The sequence below is a fragment of the Pinus tabuliformis genome, chromosome 2_2 (genome assembly GCF_031772625.1).
Source record: "Pinus tabuliformis cultivar Carrire ecotype Pingquan chromosome 2_2, CPIR1, whole genome shotgun sequence".
Lineage (NCBI taxonomy): Eukaryota > Viridiplantae > Streptophyta > Pinopsida > Pinales > Pinaceae > Pinus > Pinus tabuliformis.
Window position 1 is genome coordinate 382,814,658 of NC_142300.1, and position 24,674 is coordinate 382,839,331.

Sequence of the window (24,674 nt, forward strand, 5' to 3'; positions counted from 1 at the left end):
GAGTGGCCTATTTGCATGACCAAGGAATATGCCCTCTGTTCTGGAAAGGTTTTATTTTTAGAACCAAGAATTTAAATCCAAAATTAAGAAGCGTTGAGAGGAACAAGTAGTATTGGATGACACATCAATGTACAAGAACCAATGGGAACTCAAGTACATTAAATTGAATCTCAAAGGATCAGGGAAAATAAAATTTGACAACATTTTGGAGCAAAAACACAAACTATAAAAGAAGATAGAAATAATACACTATGAAGACATCTGACATAGTAGCATAAAAATTAATTAAAGAAGGTTTTACCATTCTTTCTGATATGAAGGAGTATTGAAAGCATGAAGAAGTTCTTTGGCAACAAATATTGATGGTTTAATGTGTCAAAGAGGCAGAATGAAATAGAACATTCTTCCACAAACTTATGTTGCAACAACACCACAATAATAATATTTCCTCCCTTAAAAATCACAAAGGAGTGAAATTGTAGGAGTGTCAGGATATAGATTAAGAGTTAATCTAATACTATCAAGATGTTATAAAAGAACACATTCCTAAAATATTAAAAGGGATCTTAAAAATCGTTAAGAACATACCTTCTTTGGTAGCAGAAGAACAAAAGGGTACTCTTAGAGATATTTCTTTTGAAGAGGTGAAAGGAACAATAAAATAAATGGCAAGTAACAAATCTCCTAGCACAAATGGCTTTACAATATAATTCTTCCAAATGCCTTGGCCCATAGTGGGAAAATATTTTTAGCAGGTAGTGTAGGAATCTAGATGAAAAGCGTCCATCCTAAAATCCTTAAATCTCATCTTTCTCACGTTGGTACCAAAGAAAGATAAATTGGAGGATCCTAGTGGATATAGGTCAATTACCATATGAAATATTACATATAAAGTCAACACTGAAATTATAGAAAATAAGCATAAACCTCTTCTTCAAAACACCATCTCATCAGATAAAATTATGTATGTTTATGCTTCCAAATGTGATATGGAATCATGGTTTCCTGTGTGAATATCCACCCTCTAAATATATTAATAAATCTTCGTATATTTCTTAAACTAGATCTCTCAAAATCCTTCAACAAACTCAACTAGACATACCTCTTCAGCATTCTCAAAGATTATTGATTTACACATGAACGGATAGATTGGGTTTGAAATTTTTTTATCATTGGCATTCTTCTATGTTCTAGTAAATAATTCCCCCACCAATCCATTCAGGTCCTCTAGAGGCATTCAAGAGGGAGACTCTCTTTCGCCTTTCCTCTTCCTATTGGTTGAAGAAGGTTTGGGGATAGCTCTCAAAGCAAAAATATTAGAGAACAAAATCAAAATTTTATGTTTGTTTGGATATGACCTTATACTAACTCATCAACAATATGTTTATGATAAAATAGGAAAGAGGACTCCCATCATCCACAAGGAAAGAAATTTAACACAAATTCTTGAATAGTTTTGTGATTCTTTAGATATGGAAATAAAATAAAATGAATCCCAAGTAATATTATTTAATACTATATTGTTTCTATGGAGAAATATAATGAGAATTCCAAGGTTAGAAATAGGAAAAATCCCCTCAAATTACCTAATAAATTATCTAGCTAACAATTCCCTCATGTGGAGTTTATTAGAGGTGTTACAGACCATTTTGTCACATGTGTTAATAGACCTAACAACTAGATCAATCAACCTCCTTGAACACTTTGTCATAAACCATTTGCAAATCCCTAAGCATCATCTCTCCAAAAAGTCTTAGTTTATGGGTCTATCTGCTAAAAAAAAAAAACTAGCCCCAACACATCTTGCATTCATGTCAACATATAATGGTTGCATGTTGCATAATTGTTCCTCTATGCTAATCAGCAAAGGTTTCTCTACTTTGCAGGTGTGCTTATTCTGATTTTTGGAAAATTAAAAAAAAAATCACATCATCTCCTTCCAGAAGCTTCTAAGGTGGTTTCAACCATTTACCATGGATAGTGATCTCAAATTCCTATTTGATCCTACTCTAGTGGTCTTAGCTCTTATCCCTACAACTTATCTTCCCTCATATGTGGATCTCAAGCCTAGATTGGAAAATCCTAAACTACCAGTTTCACCCAATAAACTTACTGCCTCCCATAGAATTTTGGTTGGCTTTGAGAGATTACTAATGCCCTCATGCTATTGTTTTGAGCTTAAGGAATCATCATCCATTTATGAATTTTGGTTGAGTGTGAATATTTTCTTTGTGGCAAGGAAGGACAAGACAATTGGAGAGACATCTACAAAGTCAACTTCTATACATGCTTGTAGCTCTCTCTTTTATTTATTAATAGAAAAAGAAGTATATTTTCCCATGCTTGTGTAGCGTTGATGCTTATGTATTTCAATGCCATGTTTACTCATTGATTAGAGATATTTGTTTATGTTGTGTGGATATTATAGTTCTCTTTCTTGTTTTAGTCATTTTTTCATGTTCCATTTAGAGAGTATGTAGCTAGAGTCAAATATTATAAGCAAGGAGAAGAGGATGTCCTACTATAGATTTTGTATTATAATCTCTCTATGGAAAACATAGATGTTTTTTCCCTCTGTTTTCCTAGATCATATCACTAGATCTAGGGAGTTCATTTTTGTCCGCAAAAGTGAATTTTCCATATAAAAAATTGGTGACGATACTAGGGAAGTCCTTTATGTAGAGAAATATAGTGATAATATTGAGGTTCCAAATAAGAAAGCTCCCCTCAAAGTACCTAATCACTCTTCTAGCTAACAACTCCCTCATGCAGATATTATTGGAAGAATTGTTAATTAAAATAAATAACAATTAGGAAAGTTGTGAATTCTTCTCTCTAAATGTAGTTGGGAGACTAATTTTTCTAAAAGTGGTTCTTTGGGCCCTCCCCATATACATCTTCTCTATAGTTATGGCACTAGCCTTGATCTTATAGGATATCCAATAGATATAGAACACTCCCCTATTGGAAGGAGCCAACTTGGAAAAAAATGGTCCCTAGTTGCATGGGACAATCATTATCTACCAAAACTAAAAGGAAAATTGGGCTTACATGTCCCCACCACAATGGAAAAATTACTAGGGTTGAAAACATGGCTGATATGTATAAAAGGAGGATTACATCTCTATAAATGCATTTGGCACAAGAAATATATGCCCAACATTCCCCCACAATATCTAATCCAAATGAACTCTCCACTTTATGGCACATCCATATGGATTTTGGAAAAAAATTGGAATGATCCTAATTTAGTAACATTGCTTCCTGGATGTACATGATGGATTTATTGCATTGTTGAAGGATTACTCATTGAAGAAACTTCCTAATATCTAAGAGAAACAATAACTATAAAATATTTGACTACAGGTCCTTCCTTAAGGGTTAGTAAATATAAACAATTGCTAGATCAACTCAGACACAAGCTAATAGAGGAGATAATGGTATCACCATAAGAATGGAATCCCAAGCTTGAGGGAAAATTGTAACATCAATTTTCCCATAGCCTCCAACAAAAAATAAATCTTTAATCCCTTTAGCTAGATCAAAGTTAATGGGGTTACATCCCAAAAGGATCATTTACCATCCAAGAAGCCTATCACTTGGAGGCATCAAGACATACCAATAGGTGAGGTATGGATAAACATTTAGAAACAAAATGCATGGCCAAAAACTACCTTCTTCTTATGGATCCTACTTGAAAACATAACCTTAACATAGACAAAATACAAAAATGAAACTATCATGGACCTCACAAATGCCCCTTCTAGTGTATTTTTGAAAGTCTTGAACACTTATGTAATATCTACATCTTCTCCAATAGGATTTTGCTTCAGTACATTATGGGATTTTTTAGGTCAAAAGCAAGCCTAAAAAAAATTACTAAGAAAATCAAATTTTAAGGAACGAATGGGATTTAGTATGATAATGTCATCCTGAGGGGTAAATATATTTGCATGGAAAATAAGAAAACCATGTTTTCTTAATCATGTTTTTTACTTATCTACATCTAGGTTTATTCAAATTTCAAGTATATCCACTCAATGGATGAAGAATCAGATTTCACATCCAACAAGTATGTAATTGACTTTATTTTTACTAGACCTACATCAAGAAAAATTCCAAATACATGAAAAAAATTGTTTAAAGTAGGTTTCTTCATGTATTTTTTCTCAATGTAGATCTACTCAAAAGTACATAGAGTGTGCACTTGTTGGATAAAAAATCTAATTTTGTATCCATTCTTTATTTTACTTGAAGAAATCATAACTCATATTTTATTATTTTTACTATTATTTTATTATTTTCCTTAGGAGGTTCATTATAGAACTAAAAACTCCCCTAACGGGAAGAATTCTTTAACTACTCTGATTAGGTCCCTCTTAGTATTCATAATACTTGTGACACCATTATGTTTTTATTTAAAAAATATATATACTTTTATAATTTTGAATTATGCTTGAACTTAATGGCTATGGAAGATGAGATTGAAAATTTTCGATTTTCTACTTATGTTTTGTTTTGTTAAATTAATAAATGATTTATTTGGGAATATTTGGGAAATAATACTTCAGTATTAGAGAGTTCTTTCCATTTTGTAAAAAGTTGTCTGTGATCAATTCCACACGGTATACCTTCCTGAATATTCTCCTAAAACTCCCAAGGGGAAATATCCTAAATAAATTAGCATAATGGGAGAGAAATATTATGCTAAAATTGTTGTGTGTGGAGCATGATTGTTCAGAGGTCTTTGTTTCAGTCGGATGTATACCCCAGGAAGTTTTGTACACCCCTCCACGCGGGGGGGTGCGGGGGGGACTTGTCCCCCTGCGGGGGTCCGGGGGCCAGCGGTCCCTTGGCAGGGGCTCGGGGGTAGCACCCCCGAAGCCAAAAATAAATGTAAAATTGCCTTGTAAAAGTATAGTAATTTCTAGTCAATCTGGGCCGTTCATTAGGCGGATGATCTGACGGTAGAACTTATGTTTAGTTTATGGTTTTTTGTCCTAGAAGGCAACCCCTCTATTTGTATGAGGGCATTGTATTTGAGGCTATGTGATAGATGTTCATTCTGTGAGCGAGAAACAGAGAGGTGAGACTATGAGAGAAAACAGAAGATATTATAGCGGATTTGTTGTAGGTTGTGTCTCTTCATTTTGCTGGATAATAGAAAGGAAGGGTTGGCTGTTCGGGGTGGATGTAGCCCAAACTGGGTGAACCACGTATATCTGCCTCTCTCTTGTTTTTTGCGTTTTCTGTGTTTATATTTTTGCAATATTTTATGTGTTCCATTGCTCCATAATATATAATTTCCTAACAAAAATAGTAGGTGGAGAGAAATGTTAAGTTGGTTTAAAATAATAATGAAAGCATGGATAGAGAGAAAGGAATGCTTCAACAAAAGGATGTATACCCTTAAGGCAGGACACCGCCAAGGAAAAATATAAAGATCTATAAAAAAACCACTCATGAACATAATAAGTTTGTTGATTTCCTGAAAGAAGGAAGGTCTAACATTAGGGGGAATTCTAGGTGAAAATTCATGTTTGCGAGGAACATGCTCTATTCTTGAATATTTCCCAAGAAATTGGTCATGATTAGTTGTGTGTTATTTATTTTTCTTCTTACATGTTGGATTATATGATACCTTAATGTCATTATAGAGATGAGTTAGATTAAATTATAAATTAAAGAGTAGGTTATATATATGGGACTAGCTAATCATACTTAGATAGAGTATTCTTTTAAATAAACTGTGTATACGCTCTGTGTACTTTTATTTATAACTAAGACTAATAAGTTAAATAATCCTATATACCATACCCTAAATAGTAATATAACCCAAAGATTATGTTACAAAGTAAGTTAAAGGATAAGAATTAAGTACTTCTCCAATAGTATATACAAGGGATGAAATGATCTTATGTATTAACTAATAGAGGTCTGATCTAGATTCCATTACATATATTTAAACTATCTTCTCAACATGAAATTATTTATGTAGGTATAGATAAAATTTATATCATGGTGAATATAAATAGAGTTTCCTAGTAATCTAATGAAGATGATTAAAAAGAAATAATTATTAAGAAACAAACTCACAGGAAATCAATGCATAAATATTTGGGTAAGGAAATATGGAAAACTTACAGCATTCCTTCAAATCAAATAACTTATATATTATTTTTGTGAGTTTAGCAAGAAATTTATTTATGGGTTACATAAATTTCATATCTATATATATATATAGATGTACTTGTAATGTTCTAGATATAGTATAAAGGATTGATACAACTAAATTCCAAACAAGGCATTGCATTTATTATTAGATAAGAAATCATGCAACATAGTATACAAATAGCTATAGTTATCTAGTGGAGTTTCCCTTCGAGAATCTAGAAGAGGTACCAGAATAGAAGTATACAAACAAAATTAGAATATTTATCTTATAATTCCAAATTTCCTTATAAGAAATTATTAGAAGGATTGGTCACTAAGGGAATATCAAAAATGAAAGAGGACACATGTTGGTAAATTTAGATCCTCTTTAATTAACTAATACCTAAGATTGGCAATGTTGAAATATGGAAACAAGTATATTCCAATTTAATTTTTCCTTGAACTAAATTGTGAATTAAAATCAAATTTATCCTTAACAGGTAATTGGAAATAATTAATTAAGTTAGAAGTCTTTCTAAATTCATAGAAGAGTTTTCCCTTAAATTAAGGAGATAAGACTTAGTTATATTTGAGTTTTAATTAGTTAAATTAGTTTATTGAGTTAAGTCCATTTAAATTAGTTCCAAATTGTTTAAGGAACTAATAGTGAGTTAACAGTCAGTTGATCCACTAATGCACTCAACTAGTGCTACTCCAGTTAACTAAAGATTCCATCATCAGACACTCATGCATGTCTATTATAAGAAAGACCCAGCTGAGATTAATGTTCAAGGATAGTGCACTATCAGTTGCATGTGTTTTCTCATGGAGAAAACTCATGCATGGAGTTAAATATTCATCTTTGAGGATTGCACAGTTTTGAAGGCTTGGTTTTTCCACCTGGTAATGGGCTAATCATCCATAAGGAACAGCACAAGAAAATAGGAGCTTGGAGGGTAGAAAGGAACGTTGGAGAGAAGCCAATATTGCCTATGAGAATCTGTGAGGATTGTACTGAGAGCTGGCTAGCTCTGAGAGCTAAGGCTTTGTATAATTCCTATGTATTTACACCATTTATGATAATACAATACTGTGGGGTTTTTAGCTGAGGCTTTCCCCAAATTATTTTCATGTGTATTGTGCTATTGATTTTTCTTCTTTTGGTTATATTGTTCAACTTGATCTTTAAGCTTTAATAAATTGATAGTAGAAGTATGTTATAGTATTCTACTTTGATTTATATTGCATTAATGGGTTAACCTATCACATATTTTCTACTGGAAAGTTAAGAAGAATTAAATTTAGGAAATTTCAATGGAGAGAAAATAACTAAAAATAAACTTTAGGGTCCAAAATTGAAGATCGAATAAGGAAATGAAAGGTTCAACTTCAAAATTTGCGAGAACATTATTGAATTACATAATAATAAATAAATATCCTAAATTATAAAATAATGTTGTATACATTGTTAAGAGTAATTGAAAAAATATATATGATTGTATTATAGTATTAAAGTAATCTAAATTAGTTTATGAATACAATATAAAGTAGGGTAAAAATCCTCTTTTGAGAAAATACTAATTCAATATAAATGAGGTTTATTGTATAGACTAGAAATCACAAGGAAAACTAGAATGACATAAACTTAGATATTATATATCAAGACACAATTTGGCTTAATGAGCCATTGAATAATAAACATGAATATAAATTACATTACTATATAAACAAAAAGATAACAATCAAATAAGGACATCCATGGTAAACTAAGAATTTCATTCAATTAAAATAAGGAATACAATTTCATACTCTATTAGAAAAGAGAACCTTATACTAGATATAAAATTCAATGATTGTTAGAAATTAAATCAAACATTTTATAAAGGCTAAAATACTGAGGCGAAGAATCTAATGTTCACAACAGTCTATGACCTAGTTACAAATCCTAAACCTTGGAGGGTTAGAAATATAGAAAGAAAACACTAACTTGGGTTTAACTAAATAGATAAATTAGACTTGTTATCCATAATAACATCAGATATATTCAAATAAAATATAAAACTTTGAACCTATGTAAGGAGAATAATTTAGTTTAGTCCTTGCAACGGTATATCCTTTTTGGTAGAAGGCACAAAGTGAAGAAAATATCTCCTTGTGCCATACCTACAAGTGAAACAAATGTTGAATTAATAACGAGAAGAGAAGTAATGAAAAATAAAATGATAGTAAGAGAAGAGAAACATAATTAAGTAAAGGAAAATCATGAAATTACCTGAACAAATAAATATGCATCGATATGTGTTATCCCTCCCAAAGACATTTACAAAACCTAATTAATATGGAATCTCAATGTATAGACTGTTATTCCAAGTTTAACATTTCAAAGTTATGAAATTAGATCCAACAGTAAGATTTATAAAGGCTAAAGGCTATACAAAAGGAACTCGTTGATGGGAAGTATGGTTGAAAAAATTATAATCTAGGCTCCAGAAAGAAACTAAAACTATAACAATTGCATTCCTTTTGAGAACTAAAAACGCTTTTGAAGGTAAATTACACTCAATAGGTAATTAATATCAACAAGTATAACTAATGTGGTCATGCTTAACCAATGTATGCAACAAAATAATAAATTAACATGATATCAAGGTTTAAAAAGAATAAAACTCCATAATCCTTAATCTATAATTAAAAAGAGAATTGGGGTGTTCCAGAGATTCAACCCTGGTGTTTGAAGCCAATGCATAATGACTAGTATTAGATACCCTTGCCCATACCAAATTCCTACCATTGTGAACCCTTAACATTAGCATATAAATATCTCTATTAAAAACAATGCAAAACTAGCAACTATAGAAGAAACCTCAATCCAAAATTATTTTTATTACCAATGAGAATGGATACAAAATATTTGAAGGCCATAGTAAATCTAGACTGAAAAATTTTCTATGTTTTATTCCCTTTATGGAGAACCCATAATTTCACAACTAATATATGTGAGGAAAAAGAAGCGGAGTTACAATATAACAAGAATGAGAAACACATACAAATATAAAGACCCTACAAACCTTGTAGATCCTTTCCAGAAATACTTTCTTGCATATAATATTTGTTACAACAAGAAAATAACACATGCAACAGTTCTAGGAATAAATTTCGATGAAAAAAATAACTGTTGGATGTTATAGAGTACAATCAGTACTCTGGTCAGGAATGAAAAAATCTGAAAGAAGAAAATGAAGTTACAAAAGTAGGGTTAGTTGTTTTGAAAACCCTAAGCAATTTTACATGATTAGATCTAGACATATGATCATGACCATTAAAATGTGTAAGACAAGTGAATTGTGTGAAGTCCAACAGGTTCTCCTGACACGGCCTATGTACAAACTTCCATGTGTAAAGGTGTGGGTTGTAGATAAATTCATAGATCCCATATCATCCAAATACACTAAGCGCTATCATTTAAAATGGTATTTGCTTGCATCATTATAATATATATGTATAATTGATACGTGACAAGAACTTTGTTGAACACCATGACTATTAGCACTCTATAGTGATACAAATAGTACTATGAAAACCACGTTTGTGGGTAGAACATTATGTTGGTCAAAAGGGTATTAACATATAAACAATGAACCCTTATTTTACTGGAAACAATAAAATATTAGCATATAATTCAACTACAATAATATTATTAAGAAACATAATTTCTTGACATAGGGATATATTGTATAAGAGCATTCCAATATACAAACCAAGCTTCAATACACATAGAGGACATGTTTGTTCTTCATGAATGGACAATATAGTTTGAAATATTGATAAAAAAATAATATTAAGAAATAGGGAATATTGCAAAGTAAATTGTTATGACTTCAACCACCTTGATAGGAAAGGCAATAGAAAGCGAAATATGTGTAATGGAAAGGAATAAGGGGAAGAAGGATATATTCTATTCCGGAGATACTAGTGACAGAGTAATTATAGTGTTAAATTTTTTTTAGCATGTATGCAAGGTATGTTACATGTTGTATTAGAGATATTGGTTCAAAATTGAGGCAATTCATAGAAAAAAAGTATTTTGTAGAAAATGTGTTTGGAAAATTTAACTAATTTTGTTGTCATGTTGCATAAAAGTAATCATAAAGAGGGTAAAATATAACATAACCTTCTGTCATATATCCTAGTGGAGGAGAACATATTTTGGTTCATTTGGAACATCAAAATCCACCTCCAATAGTTCATTATGGATATTTTAAGAGACTTGAGGTAGGAATTGGCCAAGATGAGGGTTGGCCATGAACATTTGTTAAAATTAAGTGTAGAGCAAGAAAATATCATAAAATAGTTGACAAAAAAGTCATTACATAAAGCTATAGCTACAAAGGTAACATTTGGAAGGGAAGACCCTTTAAAACAAAAAGCTATTGAGAATGAACTTGATAAGTTTAAACATGAGTATGACAAATTTGAAAGTGAAGAATATTCTTAAAGAAAATCTCCAAATACCACTAAATCAAGAAAGGAAAGGGAAACATAACCCTAGGATGAGTTAAAAAGGATAAGAGCACCTACCTTTGATGTATAAAATGAAGAAGATGGAGAAGCCTAGTCGTTGAACATCAACAAATATTTTCAAGTATAGGAGTATTATAGAGATTTAAAGGCCATACTGGCAATGTATAAATTGTAATACAAGGCTACACTATGGTGGGAGGAAACAAAAACAATGCATGGTAGATGAAAATGGTTCACTTAGGAACGATTTTAGAAGTAGTTTAACAAAAAATATCTAGTTAAAATATGTTACAATGATCAACCTGAATAATTCCATGATCTCAAGCTAGGGCAACTCACGATGGATGATCTTGTACAAAAACTTGCAAACATTTTAAGAGACATTACATAGATTAAAGAGGAAAAACCAAAGGTGATTTTTCTTTTGAGCTATATTTCATTCTCATACAAGGAAAGGATTGAGTTTGAAAACCCAAGGACCATAGAAGAATTTCTAAGAAAGGAAGGTAGTTGTTATCAAAACTTCAAATATAAGAATGAAGGCTCAAAATACTCAACAAACAAAGAGAGAAATAAATTTGGAACTATAATTATGAAGCCAAAATCCTCTATTCTGAAAATTTTTGGAAGAGGCCATCAATGAAATGGGTTCAACCAAAATAACCAACCCCAACCTACACAATCTCAAATTGGTTCCAAATAAATTGGTGTGAATAATAAGGGAACAGATGGTGGAAAAGGAAGAGAATATTTAAAGTGTTGGGCTTGTGGAGAACCCCATCTATTGAGGAATTTCCCATACAAAACCATATCAATTCAAGAATTGCAAGTTGTGTGAAAAGAAACTACATTTAAATATATAGCCAAAAATATAGTGGGGATAATGCCTCTCTATAAGAAAAACAAGTAGAACATCAATCAATCATGACCGAAATTGAATTTATTATACTAGACCAGTCTATATTTGTTTTATTAGAACCATGAGATAGTCCAACATATGTTAGTTCAAAAGCTATTTTAAAATGTAATTTCAATGCTAATATTTTTTAAAAATTCATTGTTGGTTTAGCTAGCTACATGTGAAAAAAGAAAAGAAGCAAACTAGGTAAAATAATGTCTTATATAATTGAATGGATTTAAAAAAATAATCAAATCTAAATATACTACCTTTATGTTCCTATGACCTACTGGTGGCAATGGATTATTCGAAGAAAAAAATATGTAATAAACTATTGAGAAAATACTATTACTTATGTAACTAGTGAAGGAAATGTACAAGTGACTAAAGTCATACCAAGCCAAATCCATACTTATGTAAGTTATTTGTTTGATCAAGTCAGAGTGGCAACAATGTTCTCAAAAATAGACCTTAGATTGGGATATCATTAGTTAAGGATCAAATATGATGAAATACAAAAGACTGCATTTAGAATAAGGTATGGACACTATGAATTCGTAGTACTACACTTTGGTCTTACTAATTCTATTGTTACTTTTATGTGACTAATGAACATTGTGTTAAGAAAGTATCTTACCAAGTTTGTACTAGTTTTCATTAATGAAATTCTAATTTTTTCAAAAAGTGCAAAATAACGTCAAGAGCATTTAAAAATAGTGTTGCAAAGCTTTAGAGAATACCAATTTTATGCAAAGTTCAATAGGTATCATTTTTATAAAGATAAAATTCAGCATTTGGGTCATGTTATTTCAAAGGAAGACATATATTTCAATCTAAAAAAGGTTAAGGGCATTTCAGGCTAGCCAATACCAAAGGATGTAGTAGATATTAGATCCTTCATGGGAATTACTAGTTATTATATAAGTTTTATTGAAATGTTTTCCAAATTGGACTATCCCATCGGTTCTTTGTAAAGGAAGGGAGTAAAATTTAACTGGATATTAAAATGTCAAGAGAGTTTTGGTAGATTGAAATACTTATTAACGATAGGCCCAATATTAAAGATTGTTGATCTAGAAAAAGGCTTTGTTGTTTGTACACATGCATGTCTTTAGGGGTTGGGTGGTGTATTGATGCAAGAAAAAAATGTGGTTTCTTATGTCAATATAATTGAAGCCTACTTAGAAGAACTATGTTGTTTATGACTTGGAATTATCATTTGTTATACATTCATTGAAAATATGGAGACATTACCTATTGCGGAAAAGTCTACTCTTATAAATGACCACATAAGTTTGAAGTATTTTTTCCATTAAACATATTTGAATGTTAGACAGACCAGCTGGATGACATTTGTAAGTGAATTTGAATTCGACATCAACCACACTAAAGGTAAAGAGAATACAGTAGAAGATACCCTAAGTAGAAGTGTGAATCATTTAGTTGAAATTTCTATCAGTAGTGCAAAGACAGATTTTGCATAACAAATAAGAAGTGCGGCTTTGAAATATGAAGTTTATATATATTTAGAACAAAAATTACATCATATATAGTTGCATGGTTATGTAGAAAATCAAGAAGAACTATTAAAATTTAGGAACAAAATAATGTTAATCCAAATGAAGATGTTTTGAGGCAGCTAATTTTGAATGAACGCCATCGAAAGCATTTTCATGTCATACTAGATATCAGAAGAGGATCACAACAATAATAAAGGGATTTTGTTTCCTAGGCATGAAACAGGGAGTGGTCGAGTATTTGGAAAAGTGTTTAGAGTTCAAACATGTTAAATTAGAACACTAATACCTAGCTAGACTACTAAACTCTTTACCCTTTCCAGACTGGAAATGGGAAGTCATCTCTTTGGATTTTATCATTGGACTACCTAGAACCATGAGGAAACATGATTCATTTATGGTTATTTGAGACAAATTAAATAAAGAAAACCATTTTATAAATTTCCACTCTACGTTTGGAGCAACATAAATTGGAGATAATTTCATGAAAGGATCTTTTCAGTTTCATGGAATTCCAAAAATAGTTATATTCCACAGAGATGATAAGTATACATCCAAATTCCAAAAGACAATGTTTGGATGAATTTGTAGGCAAATAAAATTTAGTACATCCTACCATCCTCAAACAATTTGTCAAACTGAAAGAATAAATCAGTTATTAGAATACATCTTGAGGATGTATGTTATCAATTGACCCACTAAGTGGGAAGATTAATTACACCTAACAAAATTTGCATACAATAATAAGTATCACGTGTATATAAAAATGAGCCCATTTGGTCAAGATATGTACAGGCATAAGTGTCACACTTTTATATGTTGGAGATAAAGAGAAGATAGATTGGATTTAGGACCTATTCTTCTTTAGGAAATGGAACAATTGGTAAAGAAAATCAAACATAATTTAAAGATTTCTCAAGATAGGTTAACAATCTACACGTATGAAAAGAGAATGAACAAAGAGTAGAAAGTGGGAGAACTTATATATATCAAAGTCAAACCAAAGACAAGTACATTTAGACTAGGAACCTATGTTAATTTAGCACTCGCGTTTTGTGGACCATTCAATATGCTAGCTAGATTTGGGTTGGTGGCCTACCATGTAGCACTATAGAGTTATATAAAAGTACACAATGTTTTCATGTCCCTTTATTGAAGGGGTATGTTCATAACAATAATACTGTGATTGATTAAAATGTGGTATAAGTGGAGCTAGAAGGAGAATTTTGGGTTGAACCACTACAATTATTAGATTGCAGAGAAACCATGCTCCATAATCCAGCCATCAACTAGGTTAAGGTGCAATGGAAGCACTTCACCCCAGAGGAGGCTACTTGAGAAAGGGAACTTAAAGTAAAAAATCCAGGAAAATGTTTATTTCGAGAGGCGGGAGATGAGACCATTATGTTTTTCTTTTTAAAAACATGACTATTTTTATACTATTTAATTATTGCTGAACTTAATGGGTATGGAAGACATCATTGAAAATATTTGATTATGTAGTTAAATTTTGTTTTATTAAATTAATAAATGAGCTGTTTGGGAATGTTTGGGAAATAAAACTTTAGTACTAGATACTTCTTTCCATTTTATAAAAATTTGTTAGTGGTCAAGTCTACATAGTGGATCTTCCAAAACATTATCATAAAAATCCCAACGAGAAAGTTGTTAAATAAATTAGCACAATGGGAGAGAAATATTATGTTAAACACTTAGCTGGAGAGAAATGCAAAGTTGGGTGAAAATCAAAATAAAATAACATCTCAAGAGAAAGGAATGTTTTAAATAAAAACAAAGATGTTTTCTTAAATTAGAAAAAGCCCTAGGTCACTAAGGGATGTAGGCCCTTAAGGAAATACACTTCTAAGGAAAATCTCATGGGAAGATCTATAATAAACCCACTTAGGAACAAAATAAGCTTGTTGATTTCCTGGTGGCAGGAAGGTGTAATATTAAGATCAATTATGGTTGACAATTCATGGTTGGGATGAACATGGCATGTTCTTCAATATTTCCTAGGAAGTTGATAACAATTCGACGTGTACTTACTTTGCTTCTTGCATGATAGCTTATATGATAGGTTAATTTCATTCTGATGATGAGTTAGATTAAAATTTAAATTAAAAAATAGTTTTTATATATGGGACCAACTATACATGTACAGATAGAACATTCTTTTAAATAAACTATGTATACTTTGTGTGTACTCTTATTTATAACTAACACTAATAAGTTAACAAATATTGTCGGTCAACCGTCAATAGTATTATAAGATAGAGATTATGTGATATGGTAGGTTAAAGGATAAGAACTATGTATTCCTATGATAATATATACATTGGAGGAATTACTCTATGTATTAATTGATAGAGATCTGATCTGGATACCGTAACAAATATTTAAACTATGTTTAGGGTAGAAAACTATATAGGTAAATGCATATCAAATATAGATCATGTGGAATATGATAAAAGTTTCCTATTAATCCAATGAAGACGTTTAAAAAAAATATAATTATTAAGAAATAAAGACATATCAAATCAGTGAATAAATATTTGGATGAGGAAATATTGATTACTTATAGTATCCTTGTAAATTAACTAACTTATATACTTTTTTTTAGTTTAGCAAGAATTCTATAAATGGGTAACATGAATTTCATATATATATACGTATATATAATATTATACTTGTTACATTGTAGATATCTTATAAAGTATTTTTACAACTAAATTCCAAATAGGAGACTATATTTATTATTAGAGAAGGAACATACTATACAAATAGTTATTGACAACTAGTGGAGTTTCACTTGCAGAACCTAGAAGAGAAACCCTCTTATAAGTATACAAATAAAATTTGAATATTTCCCTTCCAATTAGATATTTCCTTATAAAATATTATTAGAAGGATTACCCACTAAATAATATAAAAAATTAAAGAGGACACATGTAGGTATATTTAGATACTCTTTAATTAGCTTATACATGAGGTTGGGAAGTTGAGAAGAATTAACTTCAGGAAATTTGAATGGAGAACATACAACAAGAAATAAACTGTAAGGTCAAAATTTGAAGACCATATAAGGAAATAAAAGGTTCACTGCTAAAACTTATAAGAACATTATTCAGTTATTCAAGAAAACATAAATATCCTCAGTGCTAAAATACTATTGTGTATATTGTTCATATTTAATGAACAAAGATATATGAATATGTTATAATATTAATGTAATCTAAATTAATTTTTTAGTACACTATAAGTTAGGGTAAAAACCCTCTGTTATGAAAATGTGAAGTTGGGTTACACTTCCTTTCCTTTTTTGAGAAAAAAATATTATTTTTAGAAGTTCTTCAACTTTAGGCAAGTCAAAGAAATTTTTCTGTATAGAATTTAATTTTACAATAAAAAGAAAAATTGTCAATCATTTTATTAGTTTTTTATTAATTATTTTTGGAATTTTTTAATTCATATTTGATATGTCAAACTACTAGCTCTTTGACTCTATGTTCTTTAACAATCAAGGGATCCATAAGAAGACATGTTTCTTGGGACTAGTGTATTCTTTGTTAACTTGGAATTTTTGAAAGAAAAAAAGTGTTGCAACAATGTAGAGAGACACTACGTCCATATCATTATACTTATGAAACCAACTAATTCATATCATAATTACTAGATATTTTTAAATTTAACCAATAATAAACAAAAAAAAACCTATAGATTTTGAGTATGTTTAACATAATGTCATGTTTCTAAACATATTAGTTTAAAACTAAAAATCTAAAAACTACCCATTATAGAAGATAAACCAATTTAATGAACCATAAATATTTCATATTTTTTTAGGGTGTATTTTGGAAGATACAAAATTTTGGTTTCATTGAATCATAATGATCTTCAGAAATTTTTTTCACACATTTTACAAGAAAATTAATTAAAATTAGAAAATATCTATGAAATTCCATAAAATTTATATTTACTTAAAGTAGATTGAAATTCTACAAATGCTAGTATTGGTTCTAAAAGCAAATTCACCAAATTTGACGGAGTTTAACCATTCTGAAGTTAGAGAAAGGTGATTAGATTCGAGTTCTTGCATAGTCGCAGGTTAAAGTAGTTCGGCTGAACTAAAAACACATTCAGTCAAACTTTTGTTTGTCATGGAGGTCCGTTCAAGTAAATAGAAAATTAATTTGACTGAATTAATTGAAAATTTTGACTGAATTTTTTTAAAAGTTCGGCCGAAAATGTGTCTATATTTTATGTCAAGTTGAAAAATGAAATGATGTGACACTTTGAAAAAAACGTTTCACCCAAACGATATAAAATAAACAAAGTTGAAACATCACTTTCACACTCTTTCCTCATTTGGACTAAACTTTTAAACTAAATCTTTTGGGCTGAATTTTTAAATGCAATTTTTTCGAGTTAATTCTTTTGGGTTGAATTTTCAAAGGATTTTTTTGGGCTTAGTTTTTAAATTAAGTTTTTGGGCTGAATTTTTAAAGTGAATTATTTTAAAAGCTCATTATTTGGGCTAAATTTTTAAAGTGAGTTTTTTTTTAAGTAAGTCTTTTGTGCTGAAATTTTAAAGTGATTATTTTGTTCTCAATTTTGAAACTTAGTATATTTTGTTGGATTTTAAAATTCACTTTTTGGGGTTGGATTTTAAAAATATATATAGATTTAATTATGATGGAAAATAAAACAAAATTCAATAGAAAATAGGATTGAATAAGAGACATTGAGGCTCGTAGAGAATACTCGAGAAACTATGCCAAAAGAAAGAAGGAAGAACACTTAAATATTGAAAGGGAAAATAATTCTCAAGTAGAAGCTGAAACATGTATGTAAATGTAAATATTATAAGTGATATTAAAAATTTTACTAGTGTTTTGTGAAATTTATTTTTTATTCGATGAACTAATTTGAAAAATATTTTGCAATGTAAACAGAGAGAGATAGTCCTCATAACATTGATGATGAGATTTAAAATGTTGAAAGACAAATTGAAAAAGATAATGAAGCAATGACTGATGAGGTTGTGGAAGATGTTGAAAGAGATTCAAGTCAAGAAGTTCAATCAATAGGTATGTATATATATGTCATGTATATTATTGAAATTATACATATTTATTAATTTCAATTTCATTCAAACTCTATTTTTTAATTTAATTATTTACTGAATATGTATACCCATTTCCATTTAATTCTCATATGTAGAGGTGAAATAAATATCGATGATGCGATGTTAGAAAATGTTGACATTGATACATATGGAGGTAAAAAAGCTAACCATGTTATACAATATCATGTTAAGATCGTTATTGATAACTTTTTCAAAGATAAAAATGTGACAATTCAAGCTCAAATTTTGAGAGGTTTCTTAACATCAAAGAAATTAAAATAAGCTACAACTCTATTAGATATTCGAAAATCAACAAAAGATAAAAATGTGATTCAAAATATAAATAGCGCTCTAAAATAAATTGAAATATGTAAAAAGAAAAGTGATATAGATGCACGTAGAGTAATAAAAATGGCAGTGGTTTCATCAAGTACTAAAGAACATATTTTGGGAAAAACTATGGCAAAAATATTACGGACCTCACACAAAAGCATTGCACAAACAACGGAAATTTCAATTGCAAATATATGTAAATGATGAGTGTGCTTGTTAGAGAGTTATTTGTAGGAAAGAATACAAAGATGGAGTTGGAGAAGATGTTAAAAAGTAGTATATGAATATTGGATGAAGAATTCATGTGTTTCACCAAAAGCAAGGGATGTGATGCATCGAATAATAGCAAGAAATCAGTGTGAAGAAGATGCAAAACATATCTTTGACAAAACTTAGATAAAGTTGTTTGATAATTTCATAGAAGAGAATCATGGAATTAATGTCTCAATCAGTACTTTTGTGCAACAAAAACCATGGTATGTCAATCATCTCACTATATACAACACTTGTTGTGTTCGTTATCACGTGCAATTTCAATTATATTATGACACCTTCCTTAATTTTGGTAAAACATTTTGGAAAAAATCACCTACTCTTTCCACTATCCATTATTTGATATCTGTAATTCTATCTGCAAGAGAAATTCATGAATTATTTTACCAAAAGAAATGTGTTGGTTGTAAAAAAATGTGATCATTGTGGAAATTTGACTTTATTTCACAAGATATATGGTATTGTTATAAATGTTCAATCATTGTCCAACATAAAAGTGAAATGGAACAGATATGAATATATCCATACGTCGATCGGTTGAAGTTGTATTACAAGTGTTAAAAGGATTTATTTACACGAAAAAAAGTTTATGTGATAGATGTTTTGAAGAAATTTGAAACAAAAGACTATACATACACCAAGCATTTGCATACTACTCGAAGGCAGGACGTACAATTCAAAATATCTCGTGAAAATTTTGCACCAGGGACCATTTTGTCCATAGTTGATTTTGTAGAGAATTACACATTAATTTGTTGAACAAATGAAATACAGAGTGAATATTATCATTTTGACCAAGTCTCTATCCTTGTCCATATTCTATATAGAAATGCAGAACAAAATGTTGATCATATAGAAATCACCAGTGAGAATCGACATGTTATTAGAGAATATCACTTTTATATCAATGATGATCATACACATGATACACATTTTGTACAACATTTTTTTGATAACATTTATGACTCATTTAAAGGTGGTGGAATAAAATTCAATGAACATTGTATATGGTCAAACGGATGTGTGGGTTAATTCAAAACTTCACAATAATTCTTTTGGTTTTGGCATCTTCATATGAAAACCCACATTAAACATTGTTGGAAATTCTTTAACATTAGGCATGGAAAAGGAGAACATGATGGTGCAAGGGCATGTGTAAAATGAGCATTTCGAAGATATCAAATGGACCACTATGCAAACCATCATGTCTCAATTGAAGAATTTGTTCAATCGTGCATTGCTTCACTAAGCCATGAGACTAACCCATGATGGGAGGTACAGAGGTATGTACATATATACAAATTAACTTGTATATAATTAGAGAAAGATTTCGGTGAAAATCACATGGAATGTCATTTGTCGACGCGTTTCGAACCAACCAGTGTGGTTCATTGTCAGGACAAGCTCGAAACGCGTCGACAAATGACATTCCATGTGATTTTCGCCGAAACCTTTCTCTAACTTAATATGGATCACAGAAGCCTAACCTCTATTATTGTATATAATTTTTTAATATATGATCATTTTAATTAACTTTCTAATTTTAAAAATTAAAAATTATATAGTTTAAATAATATAATGAGGATTATATTTGATATATAAATTGTATTTTAAATAATATATTTAAATTATTTTTTGAATTTACTAGGTTTTTTTGGCATATTGGAGTCCAATATGTACGTAGATTGATTACATATGAAGCTAAAATAATAAAAGGGACTCAAAAATTTCATTCAAATAAAACACAGGAGTACTGAAATGCGTTTACATTTGATAAAATAAAAGATTATTGTTTTTGTCTTGTTTGCGTAGAGGACACATAATCCAATGATGTTTGTGAAAAAAATATGTATGTAAAAGTTTGGCAACATACAAAATTGAATACAAAGGAGGAAATGTCAGTTGCAAAATTCAAAGAGATGGAATCAGAGGACATTATAATATCATCTAAAGGTGACTGACTTCGTGATCTTGTTAGAGAAGGAAAAATGTCAGTTGCTTTCAAAGGATATATATATATATATATATATATATATATATATATATATATATATATATATATATATATATATATGTTTTATGTTTTTAAAATCATTGCGTAGTATCTACATAATATTTAAACTATAAATATCTAGAAATAAATAATAAAATCAAGTCCATGTTGATAAATTTAATTTCATGTTAATTATGATATGAATTTATACTTGTTTTATTTTGTAGGAGATATTTTTGCTATAGTTGCACCCATTAATGACATAGAAAATGTCAAGTATTATTTGATGCGGTGCACTAAATGAAAGATGAATTTATTGGAAGACTATGATGATAAGCATTTTATATATGAAAGAGGGTCTCTTATACTGAACAGTTATTTTTTCCAAGAAAATCATGAAACTGAGAATAATGTTTACTTTCAAGACTATCAAACCGATGTCATAAGTTGTCAATATAGTCACATGCTGTGTGCAACATGCATACATTTGATAGAAGTTCAATAAATAAATAAATTTAAGTTAAACATGGAGAATGTGAAAATCTGATGATGAATGGATCATTGATGATGTAATTCCATTAGAATTTTTTTAATTGAACTACCCAACAATTTCTTCTTCTTTGGTTCATCTTTGAGAACTTAGAGTTGGAGTACATTGTTAGACTTTCTTCTTGTGCACTCTTAAGTTGTACATTCCTAAGAATGTGATGATGTGAAAGTGATGCTCATTGGGTCTTGTATTGAGTTACGAAGTTATATGTATACTTCTTCTTATGTAGGTGTACTAAGGATTTGTTGCTACTAATATTATGTTTGCGTGCACGAAAAGTAATTTATATGTGTACATTATTTGATCTTAAATGATTTCATACATGAATGGAAAATGTATTAGCCTTTCTATACACGAATGAAAATACACATACCATATTTTATAATGAAATTTTAAGTTATGATCTGTTTAGACATCTACACCAAATTATAATATTCATTCAAATGAAAAATGTACCATGTTTTGTAATATTCAATTTTACAAGATTCATTTTAAATAAATTGAAAAACCACTTTAAACAAAACCTAAGAATCATATACTAACATAAGAATGGTTCAATGCAAAATGTATCGACTAAATGCAAATTTACCTTCATTTCTACATATTCATGAACTTAAATATGTAAAACCTTTAAAACAATCAAACCACACATCATGCAAATTATGGGCCACGTTTTATAATGCAATATTATATAGTATGTTTGCACATTCAAACAACTTTATATTGAAATTTGACTATCAACTGACATCCATAGTAGCATTTTTATAGATGAATTCAAAATGTACAGATACCATATTTTATAATGCAATTTAAATTTATGGTTGTTTAATACATCTACACCTAATTATAAGATTCATTCAAATGCAAAATGTACCATGTTTTTTAATTTACAATTTTAATATATTCATTTTAAATAACTTGACATTGAAACAACTTTAAAAAAAATCTAAGAATCATCTAGATTAACATTATAAGAATTACTGAATGAAAATTATACCAACTAATTGCAAATTGAATTTCATTGCTACATGTTCATCAACATAAATATGTAAAACCTTTAAGCATCAAACCATGGATCACACAAATTGTACCATGTTTTATAATGTAATTTTATAGTATGTTTGTGAATTCAAACAACTTTATATTAAAATTTAACTATCAATCAACATACATATTATCCTTTTTATGCATGAATGCAATATTTACATTGTTAGGCCCCTATACTACTAGTGTAACCCCTTATTTTTATCAGTACAACCCCTTATTATATTGGTGTACCCATGTAGTGCCCATATTCTTACTATTGTGCCCCATAGAAGCCCACTATTGTTATTATTTTGCCCTTACATTATTATTGTTATGTCGGCTCTGATTATATTATGACACCTTAGACTCCTATATATAGAAAGGAGGTCTTTTCATTTGTATCATCCAAGAATTATTCATTTGTGTAATGTAAAGGAGTTTTCCCCTTCAAAGAGGTGTATTTCTGAGGCGTTCATCTGTCTTTTCTATCTTTTTACGAGCTGGTTCCATAACATTTGGTATCAGAGCTTTGGATTCTAGGGTTTCGCTACTCCAAACAGGTCATTGTGGAATTTGCGCTATAACTTTTTTCTTCAATGTTTCAGATGCTACAAAAAAATCCCATTTGTGTTGAAATCATTCTGAACCTCGGGTCTAAATTTTAGAGCTTTTTTCACTATATTTATGGAGATATGATCTGAGGAAGTTGAATTTTTTCAAACTCCTGAATTACATTCCAAACAGGTGACCTGGGGAAGATAGTCATACCTTTTGTTTTGAGCATCAGATTGAAATTTCATAAGAAGTTATAGAAAGAGGACAGATTGTAGTTTCCTGTGTATATTTGTTAGATCCTAAGGTCGAAATAGTGACACGTGGCACTTCCTACAACTTCGCTCTTCTGAAAAGGTATAATCAGATCATCTTGGGAGATTGTGCATAACTCTTTCTTGGAGAATCTAAATTTGATTAGACTGGTGGCATTAGAAAGAGGACACAAAGGGATACTGCAACTCACAATTTTAGAACTGGAAGAGTTGAAATTACAAAGTTATAGTCATTTCAATATCGAGCTCCTAATATCAAGAAAAGGCGATATGAGGAAGTTTGATGGGAAGGATCCAATAAGTTGGATACTTCAGAGGGAGAAAAAATTTGATCTACATGGTGTACCACTGTTACAAAAGGTATGTATTGCATCTTCATATTTAGATCCAGATCAATTTTTATGGTATAAAGGGATTTGTTCTTGTAAACAACTTGTTACGTGGTCAATTTTCAGCGAGAAAATGATAGCACATTATGAGGATACAAAGAGAAACATCTTCTTTAGAGAAACACCACAACAATTGGAAAGAGTAAAAGGGCTTTGTTACATAGTGGAAAGTAAAATTATGGCAACAAGGAAGTCTACCCCTCACAACCATAAAGATGGAAGTGTTGTTTCCCCTAGCCTTCCACAACCTACAAGGGTTACACCACAACAATTGGAAGAAAAAATAGAAAAAGGGCTTTGCTACAATTATGATAGCAAATGCACTAAAGGTCATATGTGTGCTGAGAAATTATTTTACGTAGAGTATGAAGAGGGGGAGGAAAAGGATCAAGAAACATCAAAAGAAGAGGATATATGCCAGGACCCAACCCTAGAGAAAGAAGAAATGAATCAGACCATATCTTGTAAAGCATTGGCTAGAATTACCACTCCTCAAACTCTCAAGGTAGAAGGACATATCAAGAAGAAAAGGGTGCAATAAGTGAAAGATCACATAGAGAAAGAAGAAATGAATCCAACCATATCTTGTAATTCATTGGTCGGAATTACCACTCCTCAAACTCTAAAGATAGAAGGACATATCAAGAAGAAAAATGTTCAAGAAGTGAAAGATCACATCGAGCATCAAGAAATGAATCTGACCATATGTTGTAAAGGATTGGAAGAAATTACCACTCCTCAAAATCTAAAGATAGAAGGACAGATCAAGAAGAAAAAGGTTCAAGCAGTGAAAGATCACATTGAGCATCAAGAAATGAATCTAACCATATCTTGTAAAGGATTGGAAGAAATTACCACTCCTCAAACTCTAAAGATAGAAGGACATATCAAGAAGAAAAAGGTTCAAGCAGTGAAAGATCACATCGAGCATCAACAACAAGTTCTCCAACTTTTAAAGGATAATGACATTTTGGAGAAAAACTGAATGAAACAATAGGTAGATCAACATCGTAGTGAAAAATGTTTTGATGTAGGTGATTGGGTATTTTCATTGCTACATCTCAGG